This window comes from Schistocerca gregaria, unplaced genomic scaffold (genome assembly GCF_023897955.1).
Source record: "Schistocerca gregaria isolate iqSchGreg1 unplaced genomic scaffold, iqSchGreg1.2 ptg000317l, whole genome shotgun sequence".
Lineage (NCBI taxonomy): Eukaryota > Metazoa > Arthropoda > Insecta > Orthoptera > Acrididae > Schistocerca > Schistocerca gregaria.
Window position 1 is genome coordinate 4,639,168 of NW_026061795.1, and position 12,473 is coordinate 4,651,640.

Here is a 12,473-nt window from a genome sequence, read left to right on the forward strand (position 1 = left end):
TGCTAGTCCTCCTTTCATGCAGAATCTTAAGGTCCTAGCTCATGTCCAAGGCACCAAAGCCAGCTAAAAGGTCCATATTCAATACCTAAAACTTGAATTGTACTACTTCTTACTGGCTATTACATCAACTTAGAAGCTTGATCTGTGGTCTACTATGGTGCTTTTAGTGTCTCAGCATGCCGCAGCACGCGACATAGCTTTGCAGACGATAAGTACAACCGTTTCAGAGAGAAGAGAGCCAATGTGACGATCTGGCTTTAAGTCGATTCGATAACAAATGACGAAAACGGACGGATTTCTCAGGTTTTTACTACATATGAACACTTTTCATATTCTCCCGTGCAACTCGGTTGCTAGTCCTCCTTACATGCAGAATCTTAAAGTCCTAGCTCATGTCCAAGGCACCAAAGCCAGCTAAAAAGTCAATAATCGATTCCTAAAACTTGAATTGTACTACTTCTTACTGGCTATTACATCAACTTAGATGCTTCATCTGTGTTCAACTATGGTGATTTTAGTGTCTCCGCATACCGCAGCACGCGACATAGCTTTGCAGACGATAAGTACAACCGTTTCAGAGAGAAGAGCGGCCAATGTGACCATCTGGCTTTAAGTCGATTCGATAACAAATGACGAAAACGGACGGATTTCTCAGGTTTTTACTACATATGAAAACTTTTCACGTTCTGACGTGCAACTCGGCTGCTAGTCCTCCTTTCATGCAGAATCTTAAGGTCCTAGCTCATGTCCAAGGTACCGAAGCCAGTTAAAAAGTCAATAATCGATACCTAAAACTTGAATTGTTCTACTTCTTACTGGCTATTGCATCAACTTAGAAGCTTCATCTGTGTTCTACTATGGTGATTTTAGTGTCTCCGCATACCGCAGCACGCGACATAGCTTTGCAGACGGTAAGTACAACCGTTTCAGAGAGAAGAGCGGCCAATGTGACGATCTGGCTTTACGTCGATTCGATAACAAATGACTAAAACGGACGGATTTCTCAGGTTTTTACTACATTTGAACAGTTTTCACATTCTCATGTGCAACTCGGCTGCTAGTCCTCCTTTCATGCAGAATATTTAGGTCCTAACTCATGTCCAAGGCACCAAAGCCAGCTAAAAATTCAATATTCAGTACCTTATACTTGAATTTTACTACTTCTTACTGGCTATTTAATCAACTTAGAATCTTGATCTGTGTTCTGCTATGGTGCTTTTAGTGTCTCAGCATACCGCAGCACGCGACATAGCTTTGCAGACGATAAGTACAACCGTTTCAGAGAGAAGAGCGGCCAATATGACGATCTGGCTTTAAGTCGATTCGATAACAAATGACGAAAACGGACGGATTTCTAAGGTTTTTACTACATATGTACACTTTTCACATTCTCCCGTGCAACTCGGCTGCTAGTCCTCCTTTCATGAAGAATGTTAAGGTCCTAGCTCATGTCCAAGGGACCAAAGCCAGCTAAAAAGGCAATAATCGATACCTTAAACTTGAATTGTACTACTTCTTACTGGGTATTACATCAACTTAGAAGCTTCATCTGTGTTCTACTATGGTGCTTTTAGTGTCTCCCCATACCACGGCACGCGACATAGCTTTGCAGACGATAAGTACAACCGTTTCAGAGAGAAGAGCGCCCAATGTGACGATCTGGCTTTAAGTCGATTCGATAACAAATGACGAAAACGGACGGATTTCTCAGGTTTTTACTACATATGAACACTTTTCACATTCTCCCGTGCAACTCGGCTGCTAGTCCTCCTTTTATGCAGAATCTTAAAGTCCTAGCTCATGTCCAAGGCACGAAAGCCAGCTAAAAAGTCAATAATCGATACCTAAATCTTGAATTGGACTACTTCTTACTGGCTATTACATCAACTTAGAAGATTCATCTGTGTTCTACTATGGTGCTTTTCCTGTTTCCGCCTACGGCAACACGCGACATAGCTTTGCAGACTATAAGCAAAACCGTTTCAGAGAGAAGAGCGGCCAATGTGACGATCTGGCTTTAAGTCGATTCGATAACAAATGACGAAAAAGGACGGATTTCACAGGTTATTACTACATATGAACACTTTTCACATTCTCCCGTGCTACTCGGCTGCTAGTCCTCCTTTCATGCAGAATCTTAAGGTCCTAGCGCATGTCCAAGGCACCAAAGCCAGCTAAAAGGTACATATTCAATACCTAAAACTTGAATTGTACTACTTCTTACTGGCTATCACATCAACTTAGAAGCTTGATCTGTGGTCTACTATGGTGATTTTAGTGTCTCAGCATGCCGCAGCACGCGACATAGCTTTGCAGACGATAAGTACAACCGTTTCAGAGAGAAGAGCGGCCAATGTGACGATCTGGCTTTAAGTCGATTCGATAACGAATGACGAAAACGGACGGATTACTCAGGTTATTACTACATATGAACACTTTTCACATTCTCCCGTGCAACTCGGCTGCTAGTCCTCCTTTCATGCAGAATCTTAAGGTCCTAGCTCATGTCCAAGGCACCAAAGGCAGCTAAAAAGTCAATATTCGATACCTAAAACTTGAATTGTACTACTTCTTATTGGGTATTACATCAACTTAGAAGCTTCATCTGTGTTCTATTAAGGTGTTTTTAGTGTCTCCACATACCGCAGCACGCGACGTAGCTTTGCAGACGATATGTACAACCGTTTCAGAAAGAAGAGCGGCCAATGTGACGATCTGGCTTTAAGTCGATTCGATAACAAATGATGAAAAAGGACGGATTTCTCAGGTTATTACCACATATGAACACTTTTCACATTCTCCCGTGCAACTCGGCTGCTAGTCCTCCTTTCATGCAGAATCTTAAGGTCCTAGCTCATGTCCAAGGCACCAAAGCCAGCTAAAAAGTCAATAACCGATACCTAAAACTTGAATTGTACTACTTTTAACTGGCTATTGCATCATGTTAGGAGCTTCATCTGTGTTCTACTATGGTGCTTTTAGTGTTTCCGAATACCGCAGTACGCGACATAGCTTTTCAGACGATAAGTACAACCGTTTCAGAGAGAAGAGCGGGCAATGTGACGATCTGGCTTTAAGTCGATTCGATAACAAATGACGAAAACGGACGGATTTCTCAGGTTTTTACTACATATGAACACTTTTCACATTCTCCCGTGCAACTCGGCTGCTAGTCCTCCTTTCATGCAGAATCTTAAGGTCCTAGCTCATGTCCAAGGCACCAAAGCCAGCTAAAAGGTCCATATTCAATACCTAAAACTTGAATTGTACTACTTCTTACTGGCTATTACATCATCTTAGAAGCTTCATCTGTGTTCTACTACGTTGCTTTTAGTTTCTCCGCATACCGCAGCACGCGACATAGTTTTGCAGACGATAAGTAGAACCGTTTCAGAGAGAAGAGCGGCCAATCCGACGATCTGGCTTTAAGTCGATTCGATAACAAATGACGAAAACGGACGGATTTCTCAGGTTTTTACTACGTATGAACACTTTTCACATTCTCCCGTGGAACTCGGCTGCTAGTCCTCCTTTCATGTAGAATTTAAGGTCCTAGCTCATGTCCAATGCACCAAAGCCAGCTGAAAATTCAATAATCGATACCTAAAACTTGAATTGTACTACTTCTTACTGGATATTACATCATCTTAGAAGCTTCATCTGTGCCCTACTGCGGTGATTTTAGTGTCACCACATACCGCAGCACGTGACATAGCTTTGCAGACGATAAGTACAACCGTTTCAGAGAGAAGAGCGGCCAATGTGACGATCTGGCTTTAAGTCGATTCGATAACAAATGACGAAAAAGGACGGATTTCTTAGGTTATTACTACATATGAACACTTCTCACATTCTCCCGTGCAACTCGGCTGCTACTCCTCCTTTCATGCAGAATCTTAAAGTCCTAGCTCATGTCCAAGGCACCAAAGCCAGCTAAAAAGTCAATATTCGATACCAAAAACTTGAATTGTACTACTTCTTATTGGGTATTACATCAACTTAGAAGCTTCATCTGTGTTCTATTACGGTGCTTTTAGTGTCTCCACATACCGCAGCACGCGACATAGCTTTGCCGACGATAAGTACAACCGTTTCAGAGAGAAGAGCGGCCAATGTGACGATCTGGCTTTAAGTCAATTCGATAACAAATGACGAAAACGGACGGATTTCTCAGGTTTTTACTACATATGAACCCTTTTCACATTCTCCCGTGCAGCTCGGCTGCTAGTCCTCCTTTCATGCAGAATCTTAAGGTCCTAGCTCATGTCCAAGGCATAAAAGCCAGCTAAAAGGTCAATATTCAATACCTAAAACTTGAATTGTACTACTTCTTACTGGCTATTACATCAACTTCGAAGCTTCATCTGTGTTCTACTATGGTGATTTTAGTGTGTCAGCATACCGCAGCACGCGACATAGCTTTGCAGACGATAAGTACAACCGTTTCAGAGAGAAGAGCGGCCAATGTGACGATCTGGCTTTAAGTCGATTCGATAACAAATGACGAAAACGGACGTATTTCTCAGGTTTTACTACATATGGACACTTTTCACATTCTCCCGTGCAACTCGGCTGCTAGTCCTCCTTCATGCAAAATCTTAAGTTCCTAGCTCGTGTCCAAGGCACCAAAGAAGGCTAAAAAGTCAATAATCGATACCTAAAACTTGAATTGGACTACTTCTTACTGGGTATTACATCAACTTAGAAGCTTCATCTGTGTTCTATTATGGTGCTTTTCCTGTTTCCGCCTACGGCAACACGCGACATAGCTTTGCAGACGATAAGTACCACCGTTTCAGAGAGAAGAGCGGCCAATGTGACGATCTGGCTTTAAGTCGATTCGATAACAAATGACGAAAACGGACGGATTTCTCAGGTTTGTACTACATATGAACACTTTTCACATTCTCCCGTGCAACTCGGCTGCTAGTCCTCCTTTCATGCAGAATCTTGAGGTCCTAGCTCATGTCCAAGGCACCAAAGCCAGCTAAAAAGTCAATAACCGATACCTAAAACTTGAATTGTACTTCTTCTTACTGGCTATTACATCATCTTAGAAGCTTCATCTGTGTTCTACTATCGTGCTTTTAGTGTCTCCGAATACCGCAGTACGCGACATGGCTTTGCAGACGTTAAGTACAACCGTTTCAGAGAGAAGAGCGGCAAATGTGACGATCTGGCATTAAGTCGAATCGATAACAAATGACGAAAACGGACGGATTTCTCAGGTTTGTACTACATATGAACACTTTTCACATTCTCCCGTGCAACTCAGCTGCTAGTCCTCCTTTCATGCAGAATCTTAAGGTCCTAGCACATGTCCAAGGCACCAAAGCCAGCAAAAAGGTCAATATTCAATACCTAAAACTTGAATTGTACTACTTCTTACTGGCTATTACATCAACTTAGAAGCTTGATCTGTATTCTACTATGGTGCTTTTAGTGTCTCAGCATATCGCAGCACGCGACATAGCTTTGCAGACGGTAAGTACAACCGTTTCCGGGAGAAGAGCGGCCATTGTGACGATCTGGCTTTAAGTCGATTCGATAACAAATGACGAAAACGGACCGATTTCTCAGGTTTTTACTACATATGAACACTTTTCACATTCTCCCGTGCAACTCGGCTTCTAGTCCTCCTTTCATGCAGAATTGTAAGGTCCTAGCTCATGTCCAAGGCACCAAAGCCAGCTAAAAAGTCAATAATCGATACCTAAAACTTGAATTGGACTACTTCTTACTGGCTATTACATCAACTTAGAAGCTTCATCTGTGTTCTATTATGGTGCTTTTCCTGTTTCCGCCTACGGCAACACCCGACATAGCTTTGCAGACGATAAGTAGAACCGTTTCAGAGAGAAGAGCGGCCAATGTGACGATCTGGCTTTAAGTCGATTCGATAACAAATGACGAAAACGGACGGATTTCTCAGGTTTTTACTACATATGAACACTTTTCACATTCTCCCGTGCAACTCGGCTGCTACTCCTCCTTTCATGCAGAATCTTAAGGTCCTAGCTCATGTCCAAGGCACGAAAGCCAGCAAAAAGGTCAATATTCAATACCTAAAACTTGAATTGTACTAATTCTTACTGGATATTACATCAATTTAGAAGCTTCATCTGTGTTCTACTGTGGTGATTTTAGTGTCTCCGCATACCGCAGCACGTGACATAGCTTTGCAGACGATAAGTACAACCGTTTCAGAGAGAAGAGCGGCCAATGTGACGATCTGGCTTTAAGTCGATTCGCTAACAAATGACGAAAAAGGACGGATTTCTCAGGTTATTACTACATATGAACACTTTTCACATTCTCCCGAGCAACTCGGCTGCTAGTCCTCCTTTCATGCAGAATCTTAAGGTCCTAGCTCATGTCCAAGGCACCAAAGCCAGCTAAAAGTTCCATATTCAATACCTAAAACTTAGATTGTACTACTTCTTACTGGCTATTACATCAACTTAGAAGCTTGATCTGTGGTCTACTATGGCGCTTTTAGTGTCTCAGCATCCCGCAGCACGCGACATAGCTTTGCAGACGATAAGTACAACCGTTTCAGAGAGAAGAGCGGCCAATGTGACGATCTGGCTTTAAGTCGATTCGATAACAAATGACGAAAACGGACGGATTTCTCAGGTTTTTACTACATATGAACACTTTTCACATTCTCCCGTGCAACTCGGCTGCTAGTCCTCCTTTCATGCAGAATCTTAAGGTCCTAGCTCATGTCCAAGGCACCAAAGCCAGCTAAAAGGTCAATATTCAATACTTATAACTTGAATTGTACTACCTCTTACTGGCTATTACATCAACTTAGAATCTTCATCTGTGTTATACTATGGTGCTTGTAGTGTCTCAGCATACCGCAGCACGCGACAGAGCTTTGCAGACGATAAGTACAACCGTTTCAGAGATAAGAGCGGCCAATGTATCGATATGGCTTTAAGTCGATGCGATAACAAATGACGAAAACGGACGGATTTCTCAGGTTTTTACTACATATGAACACTTTTCACATTCTCCCATGCAACTCGGCTGCTAGTCCTCCTTTCATGCAGAATCTTAAGGTCCTAGCACATGTCCAAGGCACCAAAGCCAGCTAAAAAGTCAATAACCGATACCTAAAACTTAAATTGTACTACTTCTTACTGGCTATTACATCATTTTAGAAGCTTCATCTGTGTTCTACTATGGTGCTTTTAGTGTCTCCGAATACCGCAGTACGCGACATAGCTTTGCAGACAATAAGTACAACCGTTCCAGAGAGAAGAGCGGCCAATGTGACGATCTGGCTTTAAGTCGATCGATAACAAATGACGAAAACGGACGGATTTCTCAGGTTTTTACTACATATGAACACTTTTCACATACTCCCGTGCAACTCGGCTGCTAGTCCTCCTTTCATGCAGAATCTTAAGGTCCTAGCTCATGTCCAAGGCACCAAAGCCAGCTAAAAAGTCAATAATCAATACCTAAAACTTGAATTGTACTGCTTCTTACTGGCTATTACATCAACTTAGAAGCTTCATCCGTGTTCTACTACGGTGCTTTTAGTTTCTCCGCATACCGCAGCACGCGACATAGTTTTGCAGACGATAAGTACAACCGTTTCAGAGAGAAGAGCGGCCAATGTGACGATCTGGCTTTAAGTCGATTCGATAACAAATGACGAAAACGGACGGATTTCTCAGGTTTTTACTACATATGAACACTTTTCACATTCTCCCGTGCAACTCGGCTGCTAGTCCTCCTTTCATGCAGAATCTTAAGGTAACAGCTCATGTCCAAGGCACCAAAGCCAGCTAAAAAGTCAATAATCGATACCTAAAACTTGAATTGTACTACTTCTTACTGGATATTACATCAACTTAGGAGCTACAACTGTGTTCTACTGTGGTGCTTTTAGTGTCTCCGAATACCGCAGTACGCGTTATAACTTTGCAGACGATAAGTGCAACCGTTTCAGCGAGAAGAGCGGCCAATGTGACGATCTGGCTTTACATCGATTCAATAACAAATGACGAAAACGGACGGATTTCTCAGGTTTTTACTACATATGAACACTTTTCACATTCTCCCGTGCAACTCGGCTGCTAGTCCTCCTTTCATGCAGAATCTTAAGGTCCTAGCTCATGTCCAAGGCACCAAAGCCAGCTAAAAGGTCAATATTCAATACTTATAACTTGAATTGTACTACCTCTTACTGGCTATTACATCAACTTAGAAGCTTCATCTGTGTTATACTATGGTGCTTGTAGTGTCTCAGCATACCGCAGCACGCGACAGAGCTTTGCAGACGATAAGTACAACCGTTTCAGAGATAAGAGCGGCCAATGTATCGATATGGCTTTAAGTCGATGCGATAACAAATGACGAAAACGGACGGATTTCTCAGGTTTTTACTACATATGAACACTTTTCACATTCTCCCATGCAACTCGGCTGCTAGTCCTCCTTTCATGCAGAATCTTAAGGTCCTAGCTCATGTCCAAGGCACCAAAGCCAGCTAAAAAGTCAATAACCGATACCTAAAACTTGAATTGTACTACTTCTTACTGGCTATTACATCATTTTAGAAGCTTCATCTGTGTTCTACTATGGTGCTTTTAGTGTCTCCGAATACCGCAGTACGCGACATAGCTTTGCAGACAATAAGTACAACCGTTCCAGAGAGAAGAGCGGCCAATGTGACGATCTGGCTTTAAGTCGATCGATAACAAATGACGAAAACGGACGGATTTCTCAGGTTTTTACTACATATGAACACTTTTCACATTCTCCCGTGCAACTCGGCTGCTAGTCCTCCTTTCATGCAGAATCTTAAGGTCCTAGCTCATGTCCAAGGCACCAAAGCCAGCTAAAATGTCAATAATCAATACCTAAAACTTGAATTGTACTGCTTCTTACTGGCTATTACATCAACTTAGAAGCTTCATCCGTGTTCTACTACGGTGCTTTTAGTTTCTCCGCATACCGCAGCACGCGACATAGTTTTGCAGACGATAAGTACAACCGTTTCAGAGAGAAGAGCGGCCAATGTGACGATCTGGCTTTAAGTCGATTCGATAACAAATGACGAAAACGGACGGATTTCTCAGGTTTCTACTACATATGAACACATTTCACATTCTCCCGTGCAACGCGGCTGCTCGTCCTCCTTTCATGCAGAATCTTAAGGTCCTAGCTCATGTCCAAGGCACCAAAGCCAGCTAAAAAGTCAATAATCAATACCTAAAACTTGAATTGTACTGCTTCTTACTGGCTATTACATCAACTTAGAAGCTTCATCTGTGTTCTACTACGGTGCTTTTAGTTTCTCCGCATGCCGCAGCACGCGACATAGTTTTGCAGACGATAAGTACAACCGTTTCAGAGAGAAGAGCGGCCAATGTGACGATCTGGCTTTAAGTCGATTCGATAACAAATGACGAAAACGGACGGATTTCTCAGGTTTTTATTACGTATGAACACTTTTCACATTCTCCCGTGCAACTCGGCTGCTAGTCCTCCTTTCATGCAGAATATTAAGCTCTTAGCTCATGTCCAAGGCACCAAAGCAGGCTAAAAAGTCAATAATCGATACCCAAACTTGAATTGGATTACTTCTTACTGGCTATTACATCAACTTAGATGCTTCATCTGTTCCTACTATGGTGATTTTAGTGTCTCCGCATACCACAGCTCGCGACATAGCTTTGCAGACGATAAGTACAACCGTTTCAGAGAGAAGAGCGGCTAATGTGACGATCTGGCTTTAAGTCGATTCGATAACAAATGAGGAAAATGGACGGATTTCTCAGGTTTTTACTACATATGAACACTTTTCACATCCTCCCGTGCAACTCGGCTGCTAGTCCTCCTTTCATGCAGAATCTTAAGGTCCTAGCTCATGTCCACGGCACCAAAGCCAGCTAAAAAGTCAATAATCGATACCTAAAACTTGAATTCTACTACTTCTTACTGGCTATTACATCAACATAGAAGCTTCATCTGTGTTCTACTACGGTGCTTTCAGTTTCTCCGCATACCGCAGCACGCGACATGGTTTTGCAGACGATAAGTACAACCGTTTCAGAGAGAAGAGCGGCCAATCTGACGATCTGGCTTTAAGTCGATTCGAAAACAAATGACGAGAACGGACGGATTTCTCAGGTTTTTACTACATATGAACACTTTTCACATTCTCCCGTGCAACTCGGCTTCTAGTCCTCCTTTCATGCGGAATCTTAAGGTCCTAGCTCATGTCCAAGGCACCAAAGCCAGCTAAAAAGTCAATAATCAATACCTAAAACTTGAATTTTACTACTTCTTACTAGCTAATACATCAACTTAGAAGCTTCATCTGCGTTCTACTACGGTGCTTTTAGTTTCTCCGCATACCGCAGCACGCGACATAGTTTTGCAGACGATAAGTACAACCGTTTCAGAGAGAAGAGCGGCCAATGTGACGATGTGGCTTTAAGTCGATTCGATAACAAATGACGAAAACGGACGGATTTCTCAGGTTTTTACTACATATGAACACTTTTCACATTCTCCCGTGCAACTCGGCTGCTAGTCCTCCTTTCATGCAGAAACTTAAGGTCCTAGCTCATGTCCAAGGCACCAAAGCCAGCTAAAAAGTCAATAATCGATTCCTAAAACTTGAATTGTACTACTTCTTACTGGATATTACATCAACTTAGAAGCTTCATCTGTGTTGTACTGTGGTGCTTTTAGTGTCTCCGAATACCGCAGTACGCGACATAGCTTTGCAGACGATAAGTACAACCGTCTCAGAGAGCAGAGCGGCCAATGTGACGATCTGGCTTTAAGTCGATTCGATAACAAATGACGAAAACGGACGGATTTCTCAGGTTTTTACTACATATGAACACTTTTCACATTCTCCCGTGCAACTCGGCTGCTAGTCCTCCTTTCATGCAAAATCTTAAGGTCCTAGCTCATGTCCAAGGCACCAAAGTCAGCTAAGAAGTCAATAATCGATACCTAAAACTTGAATTGTACTACTTCTTACTGGCTATTACATCAACTCAGAAGTTTCATCTGTGTTCTACTATGGTGCTTTTAGTGTCTCCGCATAACGCAGCACGCGACATAGCTTTGTAGACGATAAGTACAACCGCTTCAGATAGAAGAGCGGCCAATGTGACGATCTGGTTTTAAGTCGATTCGATAACAAATGACGAAAACGGACGGATTTCTCAGGTTCTTATTACTTATGAACACTTTTCACATTCTCCTTTGCAACTCGGCTGCTAGTCCTCCTCTCATGCAGAATCTTAAGCTCTTAGCTCATGTCCAAGGCACCAAACCCAGCTAAAAAGTCAATAATCGATACCCAAAACTTGAATTGGATTACTTCTTACTGGCTATTACATCAACTTAGATACTTCATCTGTTCCTACTATGGTGATTTTAGTGTCTCCGCATAGCACAGCTCGCGACATAGCTTTGCAGACGATAAGTACAACCGTTTCAGAGAGAAGAGCGGCTAATGTGACGATCTGGCTTTAAGTCGATTCATTAACAAATGAGGAAAACGGACGGATTTCTCAGGTTTTTACTACATATGAACACTTTTCACATCCTCCCGTGCAACTCGGCTGCTAGTCCTCCTTTCATGCAGAATCTTAAGGTCCTAGTTCATGTCCACGGCACCAAAGCCAGCTAAGAAGTCAATAATCCATACCTAAAACTTGAATTCTACTACTTCTTACTGGCTATTACATCAACTTAGAAGCTTCATCTGTGTTCTACTACGGTGCTTTTAGTTTCACCGCATACCGCAGTACGCGTTATGGTTTTGCAGACGATAAGTACAAACGTTTCAGAGAGAAGAGCGGCCAATCTGACGATCTGGCTTTAAGTCGATTCGATAACAAATGACGAAAACGGACGGACTTCTAAGGTTTTTACTACATATGAACACTTTTCACATTCTCCCGTGCAACTCGGCTGCTAGTCCTCCTTTCATGCAGAATCTTAAGGTCCTAGCTCATGTCCAAGGCACCAAAGCCAGCTAAAAGGTCAATATTCAATACCTAAATCTTGAATTGTACTACTTCTTACTGGCTATTACATCAACTTAGAATCTTGATCTGTGTTCTACTATGGTGCTTTTAGTGTCTCCGCATACCGCAGCACGCGACATAGCTTTGCAGACGATAAGTACAACCGTTTCAGAGAGAAGAGCGGCCAATTTGACGATCTGGCTTTAAGTCGATTCGATATCAAATGACGAAAACGGACAGACTTCTAAGGTTTTTACTACATATGAACACTTTTCACATTCTCCCGTGCAACTCGGCTGCTAGTCCTCCTTTCATGCAGAATCTTAAGGTCCTAGCTCATGTCCAAGGCACCAAAGCCAGCTAAAAAGTCAATAATCGATACCTAAAACTTGAATTCTACTACTTCTTACTGGCTATTACATCAACTTAGAAGCTTCATGTGTGTTCTACTACGGTGCT